The sequence below is a fragment of the Emys orbicularis genome, chromosome 2 (assembly GCF_028017835.1).
Source record: "Emys orbicularis isolate rEmyOrb1 chromosome 2, rEmyOrb1.hap1, whole genome shotgun sequence".
In the NCBI taxonomy this organism is placed as follows: Eukaryota; Metazoa; Chordata; order Testudines; family Emydidae; genus Emys; species Emys orbicularis.
Window position 1 is genome coordinate 138,326,378 of NC_088684.1, and position 12,770 is coordinate 138,339,147.

Genomic DNA, 12,770 nt, shown 5'->3' on the forward strand with positions numbered 1-12,770 from the left:
TTTATTCTGTCTCATTTCAGTGGCCATCAATACACCTGTCTCTTTCTATCTCAGCTGGATTTGGTTGACAGAGGTCCAACTGGAGAGAAGCCCCGATGCATATTTTTCCCTGTCTCATCTGTAAGAAAAGAAATCCTCATTGGACAACACTACTTCCACTGCCCCCGTCTCCCCCCCCCCTTTTTTTAAACTTTCAAGAAATTCACAAGAAAGGTCTAATCACCTGGGGAAAAAATACAGCCTCAAAATCTCAGAGCTCTATAAACAGTCTGTCAGGGCAATCTTGCTGTGATTATCTAACCCAGTAAGCATAATACATAAAAGAGTTCTGAGCTGCCTTTAATTAGCTAATAATACTGAACTGTCAGATAACAGGGCAATAAACCGTACAGGTTGATTTACTAGCAGTTTATGTGAAACCTTTGGTATGACTGTGACATTTGTTTGCCAGGAAAAGAAGCTGCAGTAATGCAGTTACAGAAAAGGGCAGCTTGGCTTAAGAGAGAGGGAGGGACAACGTGGCATTTAAAACAAACACACTCAGAAATGGATCCCGGAGAGAGATTCTCGGAGTTGCTGCAAAGTTCCAACTCTGGTGGCACGTGCTCAGAAAGAGGTTATTTTGAGGCTTGGGCCGTAAAAGGTACAGAACCATATAACAAAGCATCACCATACTACTCTCGACTCTCTTCTGAGGACTCTTTTTCTTCCTGGAATAAAATTATAGCATGGCCAGCTCCAGCAATAACTGGTGCATTAATTAAAGCCCCAACCCCTGGAGGCATGGGATCAGGTGAGGATCTCAGCTTTCCTTTAAAAAAAAGGGAAGTTTCTAGCCCTCGTGTTGCAAAGGGAAGCCTGAAGATGTGATCTGAGTGCATCCTAAAGGCTCAGAACCCCCCAAAAAACTCACCCCAAAAGGCAAATACAAAGACCCAGCAGGTTTTTCTTAACCTCATGATTTTTGAGGCCTGCCGCATGACTTTAGAATGGTTGGGGTTGGCAACAGTGCTGTGCAACATTTAGCACAGAATGGGACCCTAACCCTGATTGGGGCCTCTGGGTGCTACCCGAATCTAAACAATAGCTCAAAACAAAATCCTAACTTCAGTGAGCTATACCAATTGACTGAGAAATTTACTAGAAACACTCCCCACTGCCATCCAATCCCCTCTGATACCATTTGCCCACGTGACTGAAAGTAGCACTTCCCCCCAAGGTGTTCCATGTAGGGTGATTCAGGTACAACGGATCCCAACTTGGAATCACAATAAGGAGATGAAGGTAGAATTTATCAAGAACATCGTGGCGAACATCCACATTCACACACAAAGCTAGTTAAATGGAAATTAAAAGGAAAAGTCACAAGAGTGAAATGCCTTCAAGATGCATGGAAACTTTAAAAAAAAAAACATAATGGAGGCTCAGATTAAATGTATGCCCCAAATTAAAAAAAAAAACAAAAAAAAACATAGTAATAGGACCAAAAAAAGTGCCACCATGACTAAACAATAGAGTAAAAGAAGCCATTCAAGGCAAAAAGAATCCTTTAAAAATTGGAAGTCAAAACCTACTGAGGAAAATAGAAAGGAACAAACTCTGACAAGTCAAGTGTAAAAATATAATTAGACGAGCCCCGAAAAAATCTGGAAAACAACTACTACAAGACACAAAAACAGCATTTTTTAAAGTATATCAGAAGCAGGAACCCTGCCAAACAATCAGTGGGGCCACTGGATGATTGAGGTGCTAAAAGCACTCAAGGAAGACAAGGCCATTGCAGAGAAGCTAAATGAATTCTTTACATTGGTCTTTACTGCAAAGACTGTAAGGGAGAGTCCCACACCTGAAATGTTCTTTTGAGGAACTGTCCCAGATTGAGGTGTCAATAGAGGAGGTTTTGGAACAAATTGATCAATTAAAGTTATAATTCACCAGGACTAGATGGTACTCACCCAAGAATTCTGAAGGAACTCACATATGAAATTCCAGAATTGTTAACTGTGGCATGTAACCTATCACTAAATCAGTTTCTGTTTAGCTAATGTGATCCAATTTTTTAAAAAAGGCTCCAGAGGTGATCCTGGCAATTACAGGCTATTAAAAGCCTAACTTCAGCCCCAGGCAAACTGGTTGAAACTATAGTACAGAATAGAATTACTAGACACATAAATGAACATGATTTGTTGGGAAAGAACTAACAGGTTTTGTAAAGAGAAATCATGCCTCACCAATCTATTAGAATTCTTTGAGGGGGCAACAAAATGTGGATAAGAATGATCCAGTGGATATAGTATACTTGGACTTTCAGAAAGCCTTTGATAAGGTCCCTCATCAAAGGCTTTTAAGCAAAGTAAGCTGTCTTGGGACAAGAGGGAAGGTTCTCTCATGGATTGGCAACTGGTTAAAAGACAGGAAACAGAGGTTAGGAATAAATGGTCAGTTTTCAGAATAGAGAGAGATAAATAGCGGTATCCCCTAGGGATCTGTACTGGGACCATGCTGTTCAACATATTCATAAATGATCTGGGAAAAGGGATAAACAGTGTAGTGACAAAATTTGCAGATGATACAAAATTACTCCAGATAGATTCCACTGTGAATAAATACTTAAAAAGTCATTGGGCTAGAGAGAGAGAATGAAAATGACTCTGTAGTCCAGGGGTTAGGGCATTCACCTGAGAAGTAGGAGACCTCTGTTAAAATCCTCTTTTCTCCTCTAGCAGAGATGGGGAATTGAACCTAAGTCTCCTACACTCCACACGAGTGTTCTAACCGATGGACAAAAAGTTATAAGGCAGGTACCGCTATCTCCCATGGATATTTTGTACAGAGCAAGTTAAGCACCTAACTCACTCCAGCAACAAATGCCTTCAGCGCCTAAACCATCTGACTCCTGGCTAGTAAGTAGAGGTAGGTTCCTGCCTGCATTTAGATGCCTATCTCCAAGAGAGGGGTCAAGCTTAGGACACACCCCTATCATTGGCATCTTCCATTGGCTAGCTTAGGTGGCCCCCCACCTAGCATACTGGCTTTGTGGATTGCAGTCTAAGGTCATGTCTCCCCCTGTTGATTGTATAGGGAGCATAGATGCTTAATTTGTTTTTGTGGATTGCAGTGTTGTTCCTGTGATTTTCTAAGTGCCTAAAAATTAGGTGCCGTGATGTTCAGCATTGCAACGGCTAAGTTCATTTGTGGATCCCAGCCTTGGCTTTCATCTCTCTGTGACTCAGTTCTCCCATTTGTAAAATAGAGCTAACAATCCTTCCTTTGTCTTGTCGCCTTTCCCAGGCGGGGATTGTCTCTTACTCTGTGTTTGTACAGCATCTAGCACAATGGGGCTCTGTTTTCTCTTTGAGGCCTCGAGGTGCTGCTTGAATATAAATAATAAGAAAGGGCTCATTGTTAGCAATTGACAAACGAGGGATTGAAGCAATTAGGATTTCATGATCCTAACCCCACCATTTTTAATGAACACACCAGTTTCCGCAACCACCAAGAATTTCATTTCCCAATTTTCAGCCTCTTTCAGTAGCTGCTAATACATGTGCAAGTTCTAATTACCAGGAACATGCACTGAATAAATCCCCTCATTTTCTACTTTGACCTTTATGTCACTTGACAACATTTAAAACAAAATATTTTTAATCAGAGATGCTTAAGAACCAGCCTGGTTATACTTCAGGATTTTTTTTTCTCCCATCATCTTCTTTGCTCCACATAATCAGAGTGGTCATTAATTTTAAATAGAGCTAATTGCTGTCTTTTGGCCTTTTTAAACCCATCTCACCCATCTGTACCAGCAAAACCTGAACATGAGTAAAATAGACTTTGAGTCTTGATAAGACCGGGGGCAGGGAGGGTAATATGCTTGATTCTCCCAGGCTAGTGCAGAGGTTGTGTAAATTACACCATCTGGACCTCCTGAATCTCAGGGTGGATTCACCCAGAACAAGGACAGGCAGTGTTGCAGCAGCAGTGGGGCTGTCCTCCCTTAGGGATCCAGTTGGAACTACTTTAAGTTGTGCTCCGGGTTCCATAAGACTCCCAACCAAGGAGGCTGGGATAGAATGAATCAGTGCATCCCCCTAGATATCCTAACCATACCTTTCACCAGCCATCTGACCATCTTTGATGCTCCTCTACAAGCCCCAGTGGCAGAGAGAAGTTTGCAGTCACAATGTGGTCTACACCCTGGAATCCTTCATAGACTCAGGAGGGAATCTGAACCTGAGAAGTTTATTATTAAATGATCATTTCTCCATGGAAAGGAGCATGTCAAAAGTAATGATATCACAGAGAGCTGGATGCCAACCCGTGACAAAGGGCCAGAAATATCAAATTTCTGTTTTTCTTAGGCAAGGATCACATCTCTAGAGATGGGGGTCCCAACTAAAATCAATTGGACTTGTGTACATGCTGAATTCATACATTTTTTAAGACCAGAAGGGACCATTAGATCATCTATTCTGACTTTCTGCCCATAGAATGGAGGCCAGGGTTTGACTAAAAAAGACCTGATCCATGACCTTTGCCCCCAAAATCAAACCAAACCTCAATTTAACCTTTACTGTGCTCTGAAAAGGTCGCCCTAACCCTTTCTTTTTCATTTTTGGGTAGAGGTGGCAACCTCAAAATCTTGTGATAATGCCTGGTTCTTGTTAAATTTCCAACCCAGTTTTGCAGAGCGGTGGAGAGGAAATCTGATCATTCAGATCAGCCAAGGACAGCGTTGGGTATTTCTCCAAACTCAACCTTCATGCCTTTTGCCCAGCATGTCCTAGTCCCAAGCAATGACCTCTGGCAGGGAACTGACATTCTAACCATATCCTAAAACATCTACTTCTGCTGCTATTCAGGAAGAAATAGTTACTACTTTGTAACAGCCTCATTATATAGCCCAGATTAATATTAAATTTCTATATTCTAAGGCCAAATTCTCCTGTCAGTTATACCAATGCACTTTTGGACTCACATTTTTCATTATAGCACCTATTTGCTAGATAAACTACTAGGGCCTGATTCTCCATTAATCTGCACCTTGAGCAGTCATTTACACCAATGCAAAATGTTGCCATTCTGACGTTGGAGCCATTTACATTCACTTTGCTTTGCTATAAATGGCTACACACAAGGTGCAAGACCCTTTGAAAATATAAATAAAAAAAGATACCTGAGGCCTAATCCTGCTTTCAGTTATACTACTTTATATAACAGGAGAATTATACCAATAACTAAAACTCATGTGAGATCCAAATCAAGTCCATTATCTTTCAGATGAGATGTAAAACCAAGGCCCCGACTTCTTATGGTTTTCAAAATTCCTGTGGCATTTGTTCACTTCAATTGACTGGGTGCTCATTTAAAATGTTGGGTATTAATTCAAAATACAAATAAAAGTAATTAAATTCTGTCTACACAATACCCTGCAGCCGTTTCAGTTGGTTGGAGAATTCTTCCTCGTTTTCCACCCCTTGAACTACGTAGTGTGTAGCTGTTATTGTGTTTCACCCCAGGGACTCAGGAGACCTGGGTTCTATTCCTGGCTTTACCACGAACCTCATGGGTGACCTTGGCCAGGTCAGAGCACTGCTCTGTGCCTCAGTTTCCCCTTCTATAAAATGGGGACAAGATTCCAACCTCCTTTGTAAAGTGCCTTGAGATCTACTATGGAAAGTGCTAAAGATGACCTAGGCATTACCATGAACTCTGAACTTACTGAGGTTCACCTCCGACATTTTGCCCCTACACTGATGCAGGCCTGAAATCCATTTAGCACTTTTAGTTTCAGATTAAAAGAATTCTGATTTGTTGAGCCACCATAAAACAAAATTAGCAGTTTAGAAAAAGTTTTAAAAAAATAAAATAAAGCAAGTCAAGAGGCTTTGTTACAGAGCTTTCTCCAGTTCTGATCCAGCAATCCAAGAGCAGCAATGCAGCTTATCACCCTGTGATTTTCCTCAGAGGGCACATTTGCAAAAAATTATTATTTAGAAATAAGTGTGATACTTTTTCTCTCTCTCCACACCCTTCCTGCCTCCATCTTGATTTACAAGGTGGAATTATAATACGGCGCTTGGAGTTTTAGATCTTGAGCCTCTGATTTACATAAGCTGCTGGTGAATTTTAAACGCTTGGTTTTGATTTAGAAATCATTGCTACAAATGTCGTATTTATCTTGAATATTAAACTGTGTCGCCCATTGCTGCAAACTGGATTTAAGGGATTCAAAGTGCAATTGCATAGACTACAACCTATTTACAAATCATCCATATATATAATATTTTCCCCTTCACCAGGCTTTTTGATTACGAGATCAGCTACCATATAAAGAGCTGCTCTGCGATGTTTTCCTACCGAACACCTACCCTATTATCTCTGCATCTATGTATAAAATTCAGCTTTAAGTTCTGTTCCCAGCTCCCCAGGTGCCACCTTTGCCAGCTGCTACCATCCGAGGCAGAGATGCCTGGAACTCGGTGCCACACAGCTGCAACCCTTGGTTAAGTAACCTCATCTTTCATCTGCTGAAATGCGGTTTGTCTGGGTTTCCCCCCACCCCAGTGGGCCTCAACAAGACTAAATGTTAAATGAAATCATGGAAGATTGGCCACCATTAAAATTAATGGGAGAAAACTCACCCTGACCTCCAAATTTGTGTAAGCAAAGTAGGAGGAGAGGAAGAAGGCAAGAGTCCTTTATAACAACACAGCAAGAAGAACTGCAGATGGTTATGTTCTACATTGTTTTCCACTTATGTCCTCACTTTCATTTCTTTAAAAGCCAAGGAGTACGCTGTTTGATATACAAGTAGAGCTAGGCGGGAGCCAGATTTTCCATTTTGCCGGAAATGTTGTGATTTCTGTTTTTTCCATTCCAAAATAGAACCAAAATATTCAAAATTTCCCACGAAACAAAATTCCTAAAAAAAAAAATTAATTTTACATCAATCAAAGTGTTTGGTTCAGAAAAAAAAAACCTGAAACATTTAGCTCCCATCTCGAGCTTTTTAAGCTTCATAAAACCCAATTAGTTTCATTCTAAAAAGCTGCTTCAGGAGGAAAAATCAAAACATTCCATTCCAGAAGGGTTGAAATGGAACAGTTTGACATTAATGCTTCTTTTCTTTTTCTAAAAAATAAAACTTCATCAAATCCAATAGGTTTTTCCAACATTTTGGTTTTAACCAAAAACAGCATTTTTCATCAAAAAATAATTTCAGTGAACATTTTCTGACCAGTTCAATATCCAAGACACAGCATCTGTTACATGCCTTGCTGGCTAGACTGCCACTCTGTAATCCATTGTCTCCTATTACTATTTAACAGGCATAAAGGCCACAACCAGGGGAGGCGCCGTTGTGCTGCTAAACACTGTACAAACACAGAGTAAGCGACAGTCCTTTTCCCCAAGAAGTTTTCAGTCTCAAAGACAGAACATAGCAGGCAGATGAGGGTTGAAAGTAGGAAGACTGGGTAACAAATAAATATGATGCGGTGTGTGCACAGATCGTAGCTGGTCAGCAGCAGTGATCACAGTTCTCCATTGGCCTAGCTATTTTCAGGTTAGTTTACTCTATGCATTATGGTACAGGTGAGTTTCGAGCGGGGCCTGGAAGGAGGAAGGTGAAGTCTTTATGGATTTTGACTTGGAGCTTTCCCCACTTGTGAGTGGAGGTAAGTAGCCCAGAGCCAGGGACTGAATTGTGACTCGTAGTCCCCACTTGGCCCTTTGTTTCATGGGGGGAAGCAAACTGCACTGATCCTTTTCCTGGCACGGCTCATTTCCCCCTCCACATCAGCTCAATTGCCCTGGCCAGCAGACTCAAAGCTGCACCCACGCCCTGCCTCTGCACCCTCCTGAATGACTTCTAGGACCCTTTGATCACAGCAAGCAAAGCCTTTCACAAAGCAGTTTTCACGCTCTCCAAGCGGAGCTAATATTCATCTTAACTTCTGAGTAGAGAATTGCTCTGTGCTGATAAAGCAGCTGTGTTTTTCCACTTGATGGCAACAAAACTGTCTCTTGGCTACCTCCTAAAGGTATTAATTAATGTTTAATTAATTAATGTACATAGGTGCTTTGAGATTCCCAGATGAAAGGCAGTCTAGAGGGGGTAGGCAGTATTCACTGAAATTCACCCTTGTGCAGAGGGTCAGCCACAGGCTTATGTACCATTTAAATGCTATTTTGAAATTCACCCTGTTCTGGCTCCTCTGCACGAGAGTCAATATCACCCTATTAGTATTATTAAAAAAAAGCCCAACAGGCAGCGTCGTCATTTGCAGTTATTTACAAGCTGATGCAGATAGCCTATCTTGAACTCCCTGCACTTTTTAGGCTTCTTAAGTTTGTATTAGAACTTCATATACAGTGTGGTCCTCTGACAGTCACTTGTTCAGGAGATAAGGATTAATCTGAATCAAATCTCAACTAGAATTGAATTAGCCTCTCCTACTTCTGTCCTGACAGTGCACCAAGAACACTGGGGGAAGGGGGAGGAACGACATTTCCTTTAATTAACAACAATTGAAACAGTGAAACAAACTGGCAGCTCTTTACTATCTATTTTAGGTACTAATATGCCCCCCATTTATTAGATTATCTGAGCACCTCACAATCTTTAATGCATTTACTCTCAACACTCCTGCGAGGCAAGGAAGAGCTATTATCCTTATATATTAGGATATGCTTACAAAAAAAAAGAAAAACTCTGCAGCAGCGAGTCTCAGTGGCCAGGTCAACTGACTTGGGCTCATTCTACCGAGCTAAAAATAGCCATGTAGATGTTCCCATTTGGGCTGGAGCCTGGGCTCTGAGACCTTCCTTTAGTTTCAGAGATCCAGCCCCAACAGGAAGTTCTACACTGCTTATTTTAGCCCCATAGCATGAGCCTGCAAGCCCGAGTCTGTTGACTAGCCTCTGAGATTTACTGCCGCAGTTCTTTTTCTGCAGTGCAAACATACCCTAAGGGACTTGCCCAGGGTTACAGAAAGACAGTGCCAGAGCAAAGGATTTAACCCAGGTCTCCCATGTTCCAGGATAACATCCTACCCACTGGCTCACCCTTCCTCTGACCATGATCTCTACATTCCCTAGAGAAGGCATTAATAATTTTTACACTGCCGTGTTTGAAGAGGGGAGTGGGAGCTTTGCAGATTCCAGCAGGCACTGAAAGCGATTTCCTTCTTACACAGATCCAAGCCACAACATTCTAATTCAGATACTGAACCCCCTCAACATTCCAAGGCGCATAGATGTGGGGTTCTGGTTTGACCCACCGGCTGTGGCCAAAAGCATTAATGTGATCCTGGGATGCGCAAACAGGGAGATCTCAAGTAGGAGTAAAGAGGTTATTTTACCTCTGTATTTGGCACTGATGCAACCACAGCTGGAATACTCCCAGTTCTGTTGTCCACAATTTAAGAAAGATGTTGATGAATTGGAGAGGGTTCAGAGAAGAATCATGAGAATGATTAAAGGATTAGAAAACCTGCCTTCTAGTGATAGACTCAAGGAACTCAATCTATTTCGCTTACCAAAGAGAAGGTTAAGGGGTGACTAGATCACAATGTATAAGTACTTACATGGGGAACAAATATTTGATAATGGGCTTTTCAATCTAGCAGAGAAAGGTATAACATGAACCAATGACTGCAAGTTGAGGTTAGATAAACTCAGACTGGAAATAAGGTGTAATTTAACAGAGAGAGTAATTAATGATTGGAATAATTTACCATGGGTCGTGGTGAATTCTCCATCGCTGGCAATTTTAAAATCAAGAGTTGATGCTTTTCTAAAAGATTTGCTCTATGAATTATTTTGGGGAAGTTCTGTGGCCTGTGTCATACAGGAAATCAGACTAGCTGATTGCAGTGGTCCCTTCCGGCCTTGAAATTTATGAAAAAAATAGGGGATGTTTGTAATATTTGGATCTGGCTCTAGGTTCATAATTTGAAACTCTGCTAGAAGTTATGGGGTGTTCGGACATGGGATACTGATTGGAGCCCTGAAGAATCATGTCCTAGTCTACTATTCTCTCCATTGGCTCCCCTGTTCATTTCGGGATCTCAAGTTCAAGCTAGAGAAGACAAGTGATGGTGGTAGGCTCTGTGTGGTGTAACTCTAGTCAAGTCATGTCACTTCTATGTGCTTCTAATTCCCATCCTCCCAGTGTCTGCCTTGTGTGGTTACACTGTTAAGATTTTCAGGGCAGGGACTCTCTTACTATGTTAGTTTATAGTGCTCAGCACAATGGGAACCAGATATCATCTGGGAACTCTAGGTGCTACTGTAATACAAATAGAAACATGGGACCATAGGAATTGCTAGGATCAGACTGGAGCAGACCTGTGGTGCATCTTGTCCAGTATCCTGTATAATAAATTCATTAATAGTTACAAGACACTCAGATTCTACTTGTATGGTCCGTACCCCTGTAGTTAGAAGACTGCACTCCAAAAAGCTGTGGAGCTCTGTTTAGGATACGATACATCACACTGTAAGTTGTTAACTTTGGTTTAGCACAATAAACACCAAGGAATAGACACACTTGGCATGTGAGCCAAGGCCATTACTAGCAACAAACTCCCAATCTGCAGTCGATAATTGTTTCCAGAATCAGGCCCAAAGGCATAACCATGGAAGCAGCAATTAAAAGGTGGTTAATTAAAAGTCATTATAAAATGGTTAGTTAATTTTATACATTACTCGGCTATGACTTAAGTCTCCTGAATGCAGGAAAGACGGCTGTAATAGCAATCAGCGACAGCTGGGTTAGATATAGTTATATTTGACTTCCCCTGTTTTCTTTTAAAGGGAAAGCTGAAGCCAAGTCTCTAAGCAACCAATCCTGGGAGGACAGGTAAGCAAACTGTCTAATTAGCACCAGACTAATGTACCGGAAAGATATCTATGCATCACAAGCCTTTGCAGGTGGAATCAATATTGCTCAGGTGTTTTTGATTGTCTAAGTAAAGAAAGAGGTTGTGCTTCATTGCTACAAAGAGAACAAGCAAATTCTCCATTCCAAGAGTGGGAAGTCTTTGCTTGCAGAACAGAAGGTTATGAATAGAGCTAGTCTGAAATGTTTTTCCCATCAAAAAATGCCAAATGGTTGAAAGGAAAACATGTTGCAGTAATGTATTGATTTATATAAAACTTCATTTCAATTAAATTTCAATGAGGAAAAAAATGGAATGGAACATTTCCATTTCAGAATGACTTTTCATTTCAATTTTTTAAATTTGATATTATAATATAAAATTAAACATTTAAACAGCATGAAACAGTTTGATTTTATTGAAACAAAATGCTTCGACTGACTCAAAATGCTTCAGTTTTTCAGAATTTTGTTTCACAGGAAATTTCAACATTTGGGTTTCGGAATGGAAAAAATGTGAAACTGGGAATTTCCCATTGTCCGGAAAAATCCAGTCCCCTGCCCAGCTCTATTCCCTGTGCTGCTCATGTGCGAAACCCACAGCTATGCCAACGGTCAGCATGAGCTGTATTCATCACTTAAATCCCATTCTGAGAGATTAAATGGTGCATAAACCTTGTGCTGGACTTCTGTATAATGGGTAAATTACACTATATGGGCTGTTTGATGCCCATTGTATCTGCAAGCACACAGCTTCAGATGGTAGCTGGATCATTTCAGTTTCATTTGGAGCACACTGAATTTCATGAAGGGTGGGGTAAAGGTGAATATCAGTAATGATGAGTCAACATGCTTGTTCACTGGTAAAATGGCCATACAGAGGGAAGAAATAACAGTAGGCTTGTCTTCACTACCCGCCCGGATCGGCGGGTAGAAATCGATCTCTCGGGGATCGATTTATCGCGTCTCGTCGGGACGCGATAATCGATCCCCGAATCGACGCGCATACTCCACCAGCCCAGGTAGGAGTAAGCGCCGTTGACGGGGGAGCAGCGGCGGTCAATTTGCCGCCGTCCTCACAGCGGGGTAAGACGGATCAGATACGTCGAATTCAGCTACGCTATTCCCGTAGCTGAATTTGCGTATCTGAAATCGATTCCCCCCCACCCCCCGTAGTGTAGATGTAGCCAGTGACTGAAAACATAGTGCAGAATCAAGGCATTAACATGTACTTTATTCTCCTCTTCCTTCCAATTATCTCTTCAAGGCGGGGTGGGGAGGGGAAACCAACTTCTTACTAGAGAACTAGAGGCACTTTAAATAAATTGCTCCATCTGACCAAGAAAACCTGCTAAGCATAAATTGTATTGCTTGACAAACATTGGGCTATGAACAGGCTTAGGAAAAATAGTAATTTAGCATTTTTCAGTGCTTGGCTAGACACTCCCTCAGCTGGGCTGCTGAAAGGCCAGAAATATATTAACATTAATTTCCACTACACGTACAATAAGAGCTGATCCTAAGGCCATCCACACAGTGAGATTGCATATGGACTTCTTTTTACTTCAAAGCATCTATTTTGAGAGCTGAAAGGACTTACCTGGTACCCAGTCCACGTACCAGCTTTCTGCAAAGGGGTAAATTTCATCTGTACAGAGCGCAGAATTTGGTCCATAACATTTGTAGCCTGGTGAGACAAAACAAGACCATCCGTAGGCAAGACCCTGGTTTGGCAGGTAAAAATCAATGGTGTTGATTGATTCATATCTTATATTTTGCTCCATACATTAGGGCTGGGATTTGCAATGGAGCCCAAGGGAGTTGGGCATCTAACTTTGAAAATCCCAGTCTAAATAAAACAACATGATGAGACAGTGAAAACTCAAAC